Source organism: Apium graveolens, chromosome 3, assembly GCF_009905375.1.
Source record: "Apium graveolens cultivar Ventura chromosome 3, ASM990537v1, whole genome shotgun sequence".
NCBI lineage: Eukaryota > Viridiplantae > Streptophyta > Magnoliopsida > Apiales > Apiaceae > Apium > Apium graveolens.
In genome coordinates, this window is record NC_133649.1 from 197,255,479 (window position 1) to 197,269,603 (window position 14,125).

The following is a 14,125-nucleotide window of genomic DNA, read 5'->3' on the forward strand; positions in this document are numbered from 1 at the left end:
CGTCTATGCACAGTAATTTTTACTTGTTTTATGTGCGCATTAAATCCTGTTTTACACTTCCAATGGCTGTTATTATTCTCCTCAGTCTAGGGAGACGAGGTAGAATTATTTATACCTATAACCATTGAATTTTCTTTGCGTCTCTTGGCATTCTATTGCCTATTTAAACCAACACTTCATTCCAGCCAGCACATCTCTCATTTTCTCACAAACTCACTCTCTTCTTATTCTTATCACCACAAATGGCTGAGTTTGGCTGGTTTTACAATTATGGCACTGAGACTGTACATATTTTCCAAAATGAAATTCCAACTCCATACCATATCAACAATATTCCTCATAATCTCTAGATTCAATTTCCAGAGATCATTAAACATGACCTGTTGACAGTCCAAAGAGATCTAAACAAACTGTTCATAAAGATGAGATAGTCAAGAAGTTTGTTACAGGGGAAGCACCAGTACCTTGGAGTGAAACTCCTAGAGGATAGGAGTGGACTAAGGAGTGGAACACAGTTACCTTTGTTCCTTCTGAAAAGATTCTTGCTGAGCATCTTGAAAAAGCTGATGAAATGCTGATCAATGATGATTTCAAGACACAGCTGAGACTTACTGCATTGAGTACAAGGCACCTTCAAGGTCAACACTCAAGAACTCATGACAAGGTGAATAAAATTCAAGAAAACTTGATCCAGCAAGATATGAATCTGAAACTTGAAAAGAAAAGGTTTTTCCAACCTACCTTTGACAGAATTTCCTACATTGAAAAAACCCAAGAGAAGTAACAGTCTCAGATTGATGAAATTTTGAAGAATCAAGCTTCTCATCAAAATCAACTCAATGAGATCCAATCCTCAGTGGAATTGCTTGTCTCTCTTCTTTTACCTGCTGATGCCAAAAAGGGGGAGAAAGCAATTAAGTCTAAATGCAAACCTGATAAGACACTGAAGCAAAAGGATGATGGTAATGACCCGGGAAACTCTGGAATGGGTGGAGGTCATGGTCAAGGTGGAGGTCTCTCATCAAGTAGAGCTGGAACTACAAGTCATAGAACAAGTTCTGATACTGGGAGAATAATAACATCTGATACTGGTAAAAGGATAAGTTCTGATAAACTTTTGGATCTTAATGAAGAAATTTCAAGACAGTTATTTCTGAAAGAAAATCCAGGAATGGACTTTGAGAGTCTAATGGAAGAAGAAGCTAGACTTAAGTTAGAAAAGGTCAACTCCAAATCTGAAGCTTCTGTTGTTAAAAAGAAACTTCCTACGGCTAAAGGCATTGTGATAAAAGAAAGGACAAATCCTGTGGCAACCAAGGCCAAATCATAATTGCAGATAGATCCAAGGTCCAAGGGCAAAGAAAAAGTTGGTGAACCTGTAAAGGTTTATGTGCCTCCTATGGATGAAGAAATTTCTGTTAGAGATGCTGATCTTACTCTGACTTCAAGGAAGATTTCTAAAACAACCTATGACATGGCTCAAGTTGTTCAGAGTCAAGATATAGTTAGTTCTGATATAACAATGAAACAAGCAACCTCTGACATAGCTTAAGTTGGCTTGATATCAGAAGATAAGTCAAAGGAAACCTCTGACATTGCTCATGTTAAATCTTCAAAGTTACTCCTACCAGGATTCACTAAAGCTAAACAGACTCAACCTTTGAAGACTGCAGCAAGTGGTTTTGAAGCAAGAGTGGTTACTGGAAAGGAAACAAGAGATAAATCTGGATTGGGTAGTGCTGATGAAAGAAGAGTATAGAACACAACCAATGATCCAACTTCCTTAAGTGAATCAGGTATTGGAGCAACTCCTGAAAGATTGAATCAACTAGTATCTGTACATATGGTCTACCATACCTTCTTGAAAGAACATATCTTGTTATATTTCATAACAGATGGAAGGGTTTACCATATAAGGGAAAATGCTATACCACTGAAGTATTTTGAGGAACTAGAACATGTTTTATTCTTACTTAAAGTGAATGACAGAATAACAGAAAGTGCTGCAAACTATTTGAAGACTCAAATTCAGAGACATAAAAGGCTTTATTCTGTAAAGTCTGACAGTACATACTGTCCAAAGTACAGAGATCATAAGGGTGATATTGTTCATATGAAGCCTAATACTGCAAAGATCAGAACATATCTTGGTATTAAGGGACTTGAATTCAATCTAGAGTCTGACAAAGCCTATGTCATAAGACTAGATCAGGAGTTGAGAAAAGCAAAAATTAATGATCTCAGATATGCTATCTTTCAAACTGGTGAAGATACTGCAGAACTTAAAGATGCTAAAAGGAGGATGATTGATGAACTCAGATATGCTGAGAGATGTTTGTTAAAGAACTATCTCAGAACAACTCCTGACATCAAAGAGATCAGAAAGTAAAGCCAAGTCAAGATCTACAACTGCTCAAATTCTGATATATATACAGAATGAAGTTGTTATCAGAAGTTAAAGTTGGTAAAGCTTTAAGGACTGTAAGTTGTAGTTATCTAGTCAAATTATCATGCATTTGTACTTAATGTTTTTTACATCATCAAATATCCCTTAAACTTGTATATTATGCTAATTTACAAGTTGGGGGAGATTGTTAGATATATTTGATAATGTCATGTCCAATATGATTTATGTTTAGTTTTCAAATCTTACTTAAACAGGACAAATCAGTACTTAACTGAAATCAGCACTTATACTGAAGTCAGAACTTAAGTTATCAGTACTTAAGATTCGGGAGATATTTATCAGGAGATAATATCAGGACTTAAAGGAAACTTTCAGATAAGGAAGGTGGCTGATTGAAAGGAAAGAAGATCAAGACAAACGTAAGAAGAGATATGCATGAAAAAGAAATTCTGTGAAGAATGGAATACTTGGAAGAAAAGATAACTGATTGATATATTTTAGGAAGCAAAATTATATTCCATATCAATTAGCGATTATCTTGTAACTGTGTGATATATAAACACAAACATAGGGTTTACACTATATGTGTTATCATTATCGAGAATATTATTCATTGTAACCCTAGCAGCTCTCGTGATATTTGTTCATCACTAAGAGAGGACAGTTCTGAAAGGAATATGTCCTAAGTCCAATCATGTATTAGGATTTAGGAATAACTTTTATGTAATCTGTTTTGATTTCATTGATATTAATAAAGACTTGTTTTGTTTTTATTACGGGCTTTATCTATTTAAGTGTTTAAATAAGATATTCCATAGTTTAGAGTAAAGCTTTTTATAGATTATGATGAGATCATAATAGTGAGACCTAAAAAGATGATAACTCTAAACTTAAATAGTTCCTGGTCATAGGATTACTAACTGGTAATTAATAATCCGCAAAGATCGGTACATACTATGCTTGCTTCATTATGAAGGATGTCTGTTCTCATAGATATTTGTGTGGTGACACTATAGCTAGTATGTAGGTGCTTATTATGGAATAAGTTCACTGAACATGACTCACCCAGCTGAACAACTGAAGGAGTTCACTCACGTGTCAGCAGTTGTTCCCTTAGTGATAGTTGTACAAGTATCCTTAGACTTGAGGTCATCATAGTCATCTTGTGTACACTGAACTATGCTTTGGTTTAGTTCTTAGTCTCCAGGGACAATTATTAGGGCTCTTCTGGGTATAGGAATTTGTACACGAAGATAGTGTATGATCAATAAAGGATCTACCCCTTCCAGTGAAGGAAGCGAATGTTCAAGGCGGATCCACTTATGCTAGTTTAGGAATCTCTGGCCAGAGTGAATGAAATTAGAAAGGAGTTTCTAATTTGCATGGAACTACGCATAGTAAATGGTAAGCAAGTGATTGAATTAGATAGGCTTGACACGAGATCCATGCCTTGTATTTAATCGGAACATTGTAGGGTAGAAGGAGTTTATTGTACGGTAACTATTCACTGAATAGGTTCTTGGTATTCTAAGCAGTGAATTCATATTATCCGGATAGTCGCGATATGCTGAGAAGTATCCCTCACGATGTAGAATAAATGTGATTAATTAATTAATCATATTTAATAAATTAGAGAATTTATATAAATAATGATAAAATAGTTTTATTATTATTTATTTCTACTACCGGCTTAATATTGAACCTACAGGGTCACACCATAAAAAGAGAATGATTTAATGGTGGAGGAATTAATTAATAATGGCTAAATAATTATTTATTTGTGAAATAAATAATTAATTGGAAAATTTGATAATTGATTAAATGAGATTTAATTGATTATAAATTAATTAAGAAAAGTTCTTAATATTATTAATTAAGGATTTAATTTTTGGGAAATTAAATCAAGAGAGAGAATTATTTCTAAAGTGTTTAGAAAAAGAATTAATGATTAAAAGGTGTTTTAATTATTAATGAGAATAATAAATGGGATAATAATAATATTTATGGGAAAATTTCAGCTGAAAATTTTGCCTATAAATACACTATTATAGACCCTAATTTAATTCTAACCCACATCGAAACCCGAAAACCCAAAAAGTTTGGAAAACCCAATTCTCTCCACCTCCTTCCTCCTCCTTAACATCGTTTTCTTGGTGGATACCGGTGGAGTGCTTCACACTTGAGGAGCAACTGCTAAGGATCTCTGATCGTTGTCTCCGAATTATTTTAAAAGGTTAGATTCGATCCCTCGAATTTTTATTCACGATTTATATGCTTTTATTTGGATTTTATATGTGTAAAAGTGTTTTGCCATGCCCCCGCTGCGTTTAAAATCCAACAATGGTATCAGAGCATAGGTTGTATGCATATAGATCTGTGGTAAAAGTTTCAGAATTTTATGTGCTTATATGAATAAATTATGATTTTTACAAGTTATATTATGGATTAATTATGTCTAATGAGAAATCGTTTCTCAGAATAATTTTGAATGTTGATCTGGGTTCTACAAGTGTTGTAGATCATCTGGGTATTTTTTTATAATTTTATGATGTATAGATTTTTTATTATGAATTTTTGAAGTTGTTTCAATTAAAATTCGTATTAAATAATCATATATATATATAATTGTAAGTATGTATATATATCTGTACTCCATATGCTGTGTCTGTGTTGTACTGCTGTTGTTTGCTGCTGCACCGAGACAGACGAGACAAGGGACAGGGCTACAGGTCTGCGGCACGGAATTCCATGGGCGGCGGCGGCGGGTGCTGCAGAAAAGAAAAAAAAATAGGGGTGTAACGCATTCCGGGAATGCGTTACACACCTGTGGCGCATTCACGGAATGCGTTACACCCTTTAATGGCTGAAAAGGGGTGTAACGCATCACCGGAATGCGTTACAGGTCCTGTAACGCGTTCCTGTAATGCGTTGCAGCCCGTCTGTTGATTTTAAAATTGATTTTCTGGGAGTTTCGTAACTCCGTTTTGGGCGTGCAATATACCGTTGGATTCATTTTTTCGAGACGGATCTAATGGAGTGATCAATTTTAGTTTATATAAAAGTTTTGAACTGTTTATATTTCCATGAAGTGTTTTAAAGCTGTTGTTGATCATTTGAATTGATTTTAAATGCTTCTTGTGATACATAGAGATGTATATTGCTTGTTCTAATGTGCTAGATGATGTAACATGCCTACCTTGATGTTTATTCATGTTGATATATGTTATATATGCTTAGTTTATCATGCGATGATAGATTTAGGTGAACTTAAATAAACATAAGGCGTTTGTTAGATAACCTAGTATAGTGAAATTGTTTCATAACCTTAATAATAATATTATGAATACAATCATGAGATTCTTGTGTTTATGAAACACGTAATTGAATATAAATTTTTGATATGAGAGAAAGGATGATTATGTCAACAACAGAACTCTATTTGTAAGAAAGGGTTATTAAGTGACGCCTCTTGACAATGCTCCACCCGATCTGGGAATCATCTGATTATTGATTATTGATTTGAAATATTTAATTTAAAAGGAAGAATTTCTTTATAATATGATTATGATTGTAACATAATATAATCCCTCTAAAATTAAATAATATCAAGTAGTAATTGGCCAATGATACAACGGGCTTGTGTCGGTCATAGCCTTCCAGCATAATAGAAAGTAGTTCTTATTTTTGAATCATTGTCGTTTCGTGCCACAGCCGAGGGCTTTGATTTCGAAATAAGAAATACTTGTCTATTACATAGAGATGTGTACATTGAATAAGAATCTAAAGGTCGTTACGTGCCACAGCCGTGGGCCTTTGGGGACTGATTCAATTGTACAGAATGTTGGGTTAGACTTGACTTAGAATATTGAGTTTGTCGTGCCACAGCCGTGACTCAATTATTCAAGAGGCTAAAGTTTGATTAGGGAATAACATTAGATGTAATTGACAAGAGTTGTCTGCCTATTGAACATTACATGGCGTTTCATGCCACCGCCGAGGTTGTGTGATGGAATGTAGGATCCCTATTCCCACTAGCATTATGAATGCTTAATTTTTCACGTAGGGGGTTGAATTAATTTAGATAAACTAGTGGGAGCCACTTATGAATAAAGACCCGATTCATATAGTGTTTTGAAATGAAATCGAATATTTGCTAAGTATTGTTATGTGTTTATCATTTACAGATTTACAATATACATTATGTCTTCTGCACTATCACTCAGGAGCATACTAGATGCTCACAAATTGACTGGTCCTAATTATGCTGACTGGCTTCGAAACTTGAGAATTATTCTCAGGATTGAGAAGCTGGAATACGTGATTGACTCACCTAAGCCTACTGAACCTGCTAGTGATGCACATAATGATGAACATGTTGTGTATCGTAAGTGGATAGATGATGCAAATGTTGTTCAATGCATCATGCTAGCTTCCATGAACATTGAGCTACAGAAGCAACATGAGCATATGGATGCTCACACTATCCTCATACATCTACAAGAGTTGTATGATGTGGCAGGGAGGACAGCTCGATATGAGATATCGAAGGAGCTGTTCGGGTGTAGGATGTCTGAGGGATCATCTGTGAATGACCATGTACTTAAGATGATCAATTTGATTGAACGTCTTGGACAACTTGGTTTTGCCATGGATGGGGAGCTGAGCCAAGACATGGTCTTGCAATCGCTTCCGAGTTCGTTCTCGCAGTTTGTTGTGAACTTTCACATGAATAAGTTGGATGTCAGCCTGCCTGAACTCCACAACATGTTGAAGACTGCGGAATCGAATTTCCCCCCAAAGAAGAGTTATGTTCTTCTAATTGGTGAAGGTTCCAATCCTAAGAAAAGGAAGAGGAACCCTTCCAAGAAGAAGAAAGTAGGTGAGAAAACACCGGTTCCACCAAAAGCTGAAGACCCCAAGAGCAAAGTTGTTTGCTTTCACTGTAACAAGGTGGGGCACTGGAAGAGTAACTGCAAGGTTTACCTTGCAGAATTGAAGAAGAAGAAGGGTAGTGAGACTACCGCTTCTGATTCAGGTATGTTCATGATAGAAGTGAATATGTCATTAAATTAAATTTCTACTTGGGTATTAGATACCGCCTGTGGTTCTCAAATCTGCAATTTGTTGCAGGGACCAAGGAGAAGTAGGACTCTTGAGGAAGAGGAGGTGATTCTACTGATGGGAAATGGAGCAAGAGTTGCTGCTAAAGATGTAGAATCATTTCATTTACATATGCCTACGGGGAAGACTATTGTTTGAAATAATTGTTATTTTGTTCCCTCGATTGTGAGGAATATTATTCCCATGTTAGACTTGGCTGGATTTTCATTTATTATTGAGAATAATGAATGTTCTATTCTTAGAGATAATATTCTTTATGGACGTGGTGCTTTAAATAATGGTCTGTATGTATGTGACATAATTTATTTTAGATTGAACAAACTAATAAAAGAAAAGAGATGATGAAAATCTCACTTTATAGTGGCAATGCAGTCTCCATTTAGTAGACATGGAGAGAGGACTGCAAATTTGCTAGGAATGGTACACACAGATGTATATGGACCAATGTCTACGCAAGCCATGGGTGGATTTTCATACTTCATTACTTTCATAGATGATAGATCTAGATTCGGATATGTGTTTGATGAAACACAAGTCTGAAGCCTTTGAAAAGTTCAAAGAGTATAAGTATGAAGTGGAGAAACAACCAAACATAGTATTATAACTCTTCGATCAGATCGAGGTGGTGAATACTTTAATGGAGTATTTCTAGATTATCTCAAAGTAAATGGTATGGTCTCCCAGTGGACGCCTCCAGATTGGTATCTGAAAGGAGAAATCAAACTTTGTTAGACATAGTTCGGTCCATGATGAGCTATGCAAATCTTCCAGTATTCCTATGGGGTTATGCATTGGAAACCTCAGCATATTTACTGAATAAGGTGCTTTCCAAATCTGTTCCTCAAACTCCATATGAGATATGGAAAGAAAGGAAACCGAGTCTTAAACACGTTAAGATTTGGGGATGTCCAGCTTATGTCAAGTAAGTTGACCCAAATAAGCTGGAATATCGATCCGTAAAATGTAGTTTTGTGGGATATCCTAAAGAGACTTTAGGGTATTACTTTTACACCGATCATCGGGTGTTTGTATCCAGACATGCTACCTTCTTGGAAAAGGAGTTTATCCTTGAAGGAAACAGTGGGAGCAAAATTGAACTTGATGAAGTTCAAGAAGCACAAACTACTACGGATCAAGTGGAAACACCTGTTCTAACTGAACAACCTTTTGTGGAACAGCCCATTCATAGATCAGGGAGAGTGTCTCGCCAACCTGAGAGGTATTATGGCCTTGTCATTGAGAATGACAATGAGTTGTCGATCATTGATGATGACGACCCTGTGACCTATAATGAGGCTATGAGTAGTGTTGACTCAGAGAAATGGCATAGTGCCATGAAATCCGGAAAGAAATCTATGTATACTGGATACAAAAGAATGATTAGAGCAGATGGCCAGGTGGAGACCTTTAAGGCCAGGCTTGTGGCAAAAGAATTCAAACAAAGGCAATGGATTGACTTTGATGAAACCTTTTACCTGTAGCCCTGTTAAAATCAGTTCAGATTTTGCTTGCGAATGCTGCTTACTACGACTATGAGATCTGGCAATTAGCCAGATGGTTTTCTTTCCAAGAGAAATGAAAACCTAGTGTGTAAGCTGCTGCGAACCATATGTGGTTTAAAGCAGGCTTCTCGAAAGATGGAACATTCGTTTTGATGAACAATCAAAGAGTTTGATTTTATCAAAAATGAAGATGAACCATGCGTCTACAAAAGGGTTAGTGGGAGCGCGGTAACATTTCTTGTATTGTATTGAAATAGAGTTGACACACATAACAACATAGCAGACCCACTCACAAAGCTACTTTATGAAAGTCACTTTGATCGTCATAAAGACAAGATGGGTATTAGATACCAGAGTGATTGGCTTTAGTACAAGTGGGAGATTGAAAGGAATATGTCCTAAGTCCAATCATGTATTAGGATTTAGGAATAACTTTTATGTAATATGTTTTGATTTCATTGATATTAATAAAGACTTGTTTTGTTTTTATTACGGGCTTTATCTATTTAAGTGTTTAAATAAGATATACCATAGTTTAGAGTAAAGCTTTTTATGGATTATGATGAGATCATAATAGTGAGACCTAAAAAGATGATAACTCTAAACTTAAATAGTTCCTGGTCATAAGATTACTAACTGGTAATTATTAATCCGCAAAGATCGGTACATACTATGCTTGCTTCATTATGAAGGATGTCTGTTCTCATAGACATTTGTGTGGTGACACTATAGCTAGTATGTAGGTGCTTATTATGGAATAAGTTCACTGAACATGACTCGCCCAGCTGAACAACTGAAGGAGTTCACTCACGTGTCAACAATTGTTCACTTAGTGATAGTTGTACAAGTATCCTTAGACTTGAGGTCATCATAGTCATCTTGTGTACACTGAACTATGCTTTGGTTTAGTTCTTAGTCTCCAGGGACAATTATTAGGGCTCTTCTGGGTATAGGAATTTGTACACGAAGATAGTGTATGATCAATAAAGGATCTACCCCTTCCAGTGAAGGGAGCGAATGTTCAAGGCTGATCCACTTATGCTAGTTCAGGAATCTCTGGCCAGAGTGAATGAAATTAGAAAGGAGTTTCTAATTTGCATAGAACTACGCATAGTAAATGGTAAGCAAGTGATTGAATTAGATAGGCTTGACACGAGATCCATGCCTTGTATTTAATCGGAACATTGTAGGGTAGAAGGAGTTTATTGTACGCTAACTATTCACTGAATAGGTTCTTGGTATTCTAAGCAGTGAATTCATATTATCCGGATAGTCGCGATATGCTGAGAAGTATCCCTCACGATGTAGAATAAATGTGATTAATTAATTAATCATATTTAATAAATTAGAGAATTTATATAAATAATGATAAAATAGTTTTATTATCATTTATTTCTACTACCGGCTTAATATTGAACCTACAGGGTCACACCATAAAAAGAGAATGATTTAATGGTGGAGGAATTAATTAATAATGGCTAAATAATTATTTATTTGTGAAATAAATAATTAATTGGAAAATTTGATAATTGATTAAATGAGATTTAATTGATTATAAATTAATTAAGAAAAGTTCTTAATATTATTAATTAAGGATTTAATTTTTGGGAAATTAAATCAAGAGAGAGAATTATTTCTAAAGTGTTTAGAAAAAGAATTAATGATTAAAAGGTGTTTTAATTATTAGTGAGAATAATAAATGGGATAATAATAATAATATTTATGGGAAAATTTCAGCTGAAAATTTTGCCTATAAATACGCTATTATAGACCCTAATTTAATTCTAACCCACATCGAAACCCGAAAACCCAAAAAGTTTGGAAAACCCAATTCTCTCCACCTCCTTCCTCCTCCTTAACATCGTTTTCTTGGTGGATACCGGTGGAGTGCTTCACACTTGAGGAGCAACTGCTAAGGATCTCTAATCATTGTCTCCGAATTATTTTAAAAGGTTAGATTCGATCCCTCAAATTTTTATTCACGATTTATATGCTTTTATTTGGATTTTATATGTGTAAAAGTGTTTTGCCATGCCCCCGCTGCGTTTAAAATCCAACAAGTTCTATATTGTAACAGAGTTTAATAAAGTTTGTTTTCTGTTACTTGTGTTCTTTGAATTCGATTTGATTGTGCTATACACTGTATTCAACCCCCTTCTATAGTGTGTGTGACCTAACATATATTACTTACGAACGCGTATACTTGCGTGAATTATTAGCGCGTGTTTTGTGCCTAACAAGTTTTTGGCGCCGCTGCCGGGGACTCGGCGTATTTGTTTAGTTTATGTACTTACCATCAGCGGTCATTAGGACTCATTGATTAAGACGTGTTACTTATTGTTTCCAGTTATGTTTTAGGTACTTTAGCGAGCATTTATGCAAACACGTTCTCGTACTCGCAAGAGGACTTTAGATACGGCTGAGGAGACAGACTCAGTTCTTGATATTCCGGAGAAGATAGATTTTGAAGATTCGGATAAAGAGAGTGAGCAGAAAGAACCAATAATCATGGGTGATCGTATAGTTCCGGCAGATCCAGCTCTTATGGACTTTTCTCGGCCTAAAATTGATGACATTCAGTCAAGCATCCTTCATCCGGCTATTCAGGATAACACTTTTGAAATCAAGCCGGGCACTATTCAGATGGTGCAGAATTCTGTTTCTTTCGGAGGTGCTGCGACTGAAGATCCCAACATGCATATCAGGAATTTTGTCGAGATCTGTAGTACTTTCAAATATAATAGTGTGACTGATGAGGCTATCAAGCTGAGGCTTTTCCCATTCTCTCTGAGGGATAAAGCTAAGGACTGGTTACATTCTGAACCAACTAGATCCATCACTACTTGGCAAGATCTTGTGCAAAAGTTTCTAATGAAGTTCTATCCAATGGAGAATACTGCAGCTATGAGGAGTGCTCTTACTCAGTTTGCGCAGCAACCAACAGAATCTATGTGCGAAGCTTGAGAGTGCTACAAGGAGATGTTGAGAAAGTGTCCACATCATGGTATGCCTGACTGGATGGTGATCACTAGTTTCTATAATGGTTTGGGGGCCCAATCTCGGTCCATGCTCGATGCAGCACCTGGAGGCGCCTTGTGGGCCAAAAGCTATACTGAGGCTTATAATCTTATTGAAACTATGGCTGCAAATGAGCATCAAAACCCAACTCAAAGGAAAATGCCTGGGAAGGTAGCAGGTATTCTGGAAGTTGATGCAGCTACAGCTATTGCAGCGCAGCTCCAAGCGCTATCTTTGAAGGTCGATTCTTTAGCCAACTATGGAGTCAATCAGATAGCTATGGTCTGTGAGCTTTATGCAGGTTCTCATGCTACGGATCAATGTTCTCTTGTAAACGAAACTGTGCAGTATGTGAACAATTATCAGCGACCGCATCAGCCTGTGCCAGCTACTTATCATCCTAACAACAGAAATTATCCCAATTTCAGCTGGAGCAATAATCAGAATGCTATTCAGCAACCATATCAGCAAGGCGTAAGTAAACAGTTTAATCCACCTGGATTCCAGCAACCACAGCATTACGCTCAAAGGCAATCATATCCTCAACAAGGAGGTGCTGCTCCACCTTCTAGTGCTGATTTCGAGGAGCTCAAGCTATTGTGCAAAAGTCAGGCTATTTCTATCAAGACCTTGGAAAATCAAATCGGTCAAATAGCCAATGCAGTGCTCAATCATCAACCTGGCACACTTCGCAGCGATACTGAAGTGCCAGGCAGGAAGGAAGCTAAATAGCAAGTCAAAGCTATTACATTAAGGTCTGGAAAAGTTGCTGATACTGAAAAAGCGAAAGACGAAGAAGCTGAAGTTGTTGATGAAGAGAAGCAAAAGGAGAAAGCGACGGAACCAAGGAAGACTATTGTTGAACACACTCTGCCTGAGGGTAATACAGGGGAGAAATAGCTCTGTCCTCCATCACCTTTCCCTAAGAGATTGCAACAACAAAAGCTGGATAAGCAGTTCGGTAAGTTTTTGGAGGTTTTCAAGAAACTTCACATCAATATACCTTTCGCTGAGGCTCTGGAGCAAATTCCTAGTTATGCAAAATTCATGAAGAGTATTCTTTCAAGGAAGGTGAAACTGGATGACCTTGAGACCGTTGCTCTAACGGAAGAGTGTAGTGCTGTGATGCAACAAAAATGACCTCCAAAGCTTAAAGATCCAGGTAGCTTCACCATTCCTTGCACCATCGGCAAGTTGTCTTTCGACAAATGCCTGTGCAATTTAGGAGCAAGCATCAATCTAATGCCATTATCTATCTTCAAAAAGTTGAATTTGCCTGATCCAAAGCCCACCTACATGTCTCTACAATTGGCTGATCGTTCTATTACATACCCACGAGGCATCGTGGAGGACGTGTTAGTAAAGGTGGATAAGCTCTTCTTCCCTGCAGACTTTATCATTTTGGATTTCGAGGAAGATAAGAAGATTCCCATAATCTTGGGAAGACCTTTCTTGGCTATAGGCCGTACCTTGATAGATGTTTAGAAGGGTGAACTTACTATGAGGGTGCAGGATCAGGATGTGACATTCAATGTATTCAAAGCGATGAAATTCCCTACAGAAGATGAGGAGTGCTTAAAGGTGGATTTTATTGATTCTGCGATAACTTCAGAATTTGATCATATGCTAATGTCTGATGCCTTAGAAAAAGCCTTGGTGGGGGACTTTGGCAGTGACGATTAGGATGGCAATGAGCAACTACAATATCTAAATGCTTCTTCTTGGAGGTGAAAGCTAGACATGCTATTTGAATCTCTTGGTACTACTGATCTCAAGAATGCTGAAGGAAAGCTCAAACCATCTATTGAGGAAGCACTTACTTTGGAGCTTAAACTATTACCTGAACATTTGAGGTATGCTTTTTTAGGTGATACATCTACTTTACCTGTTATTATTGCATCTGACCTTTCAGGTAGTGAGGAGGACAAGCTCTTGAGGATCTTGAGAGAATTCAAATCGGCTATCGGATGGACTATAGCAGATATTAAAATGGATCAGCCCTTCGTATTATATGCATAAAATTCTGCTAGAGGAAGGTAGTAAGCCGATTGTTGAGCAACAGCGACGACTTAATCCT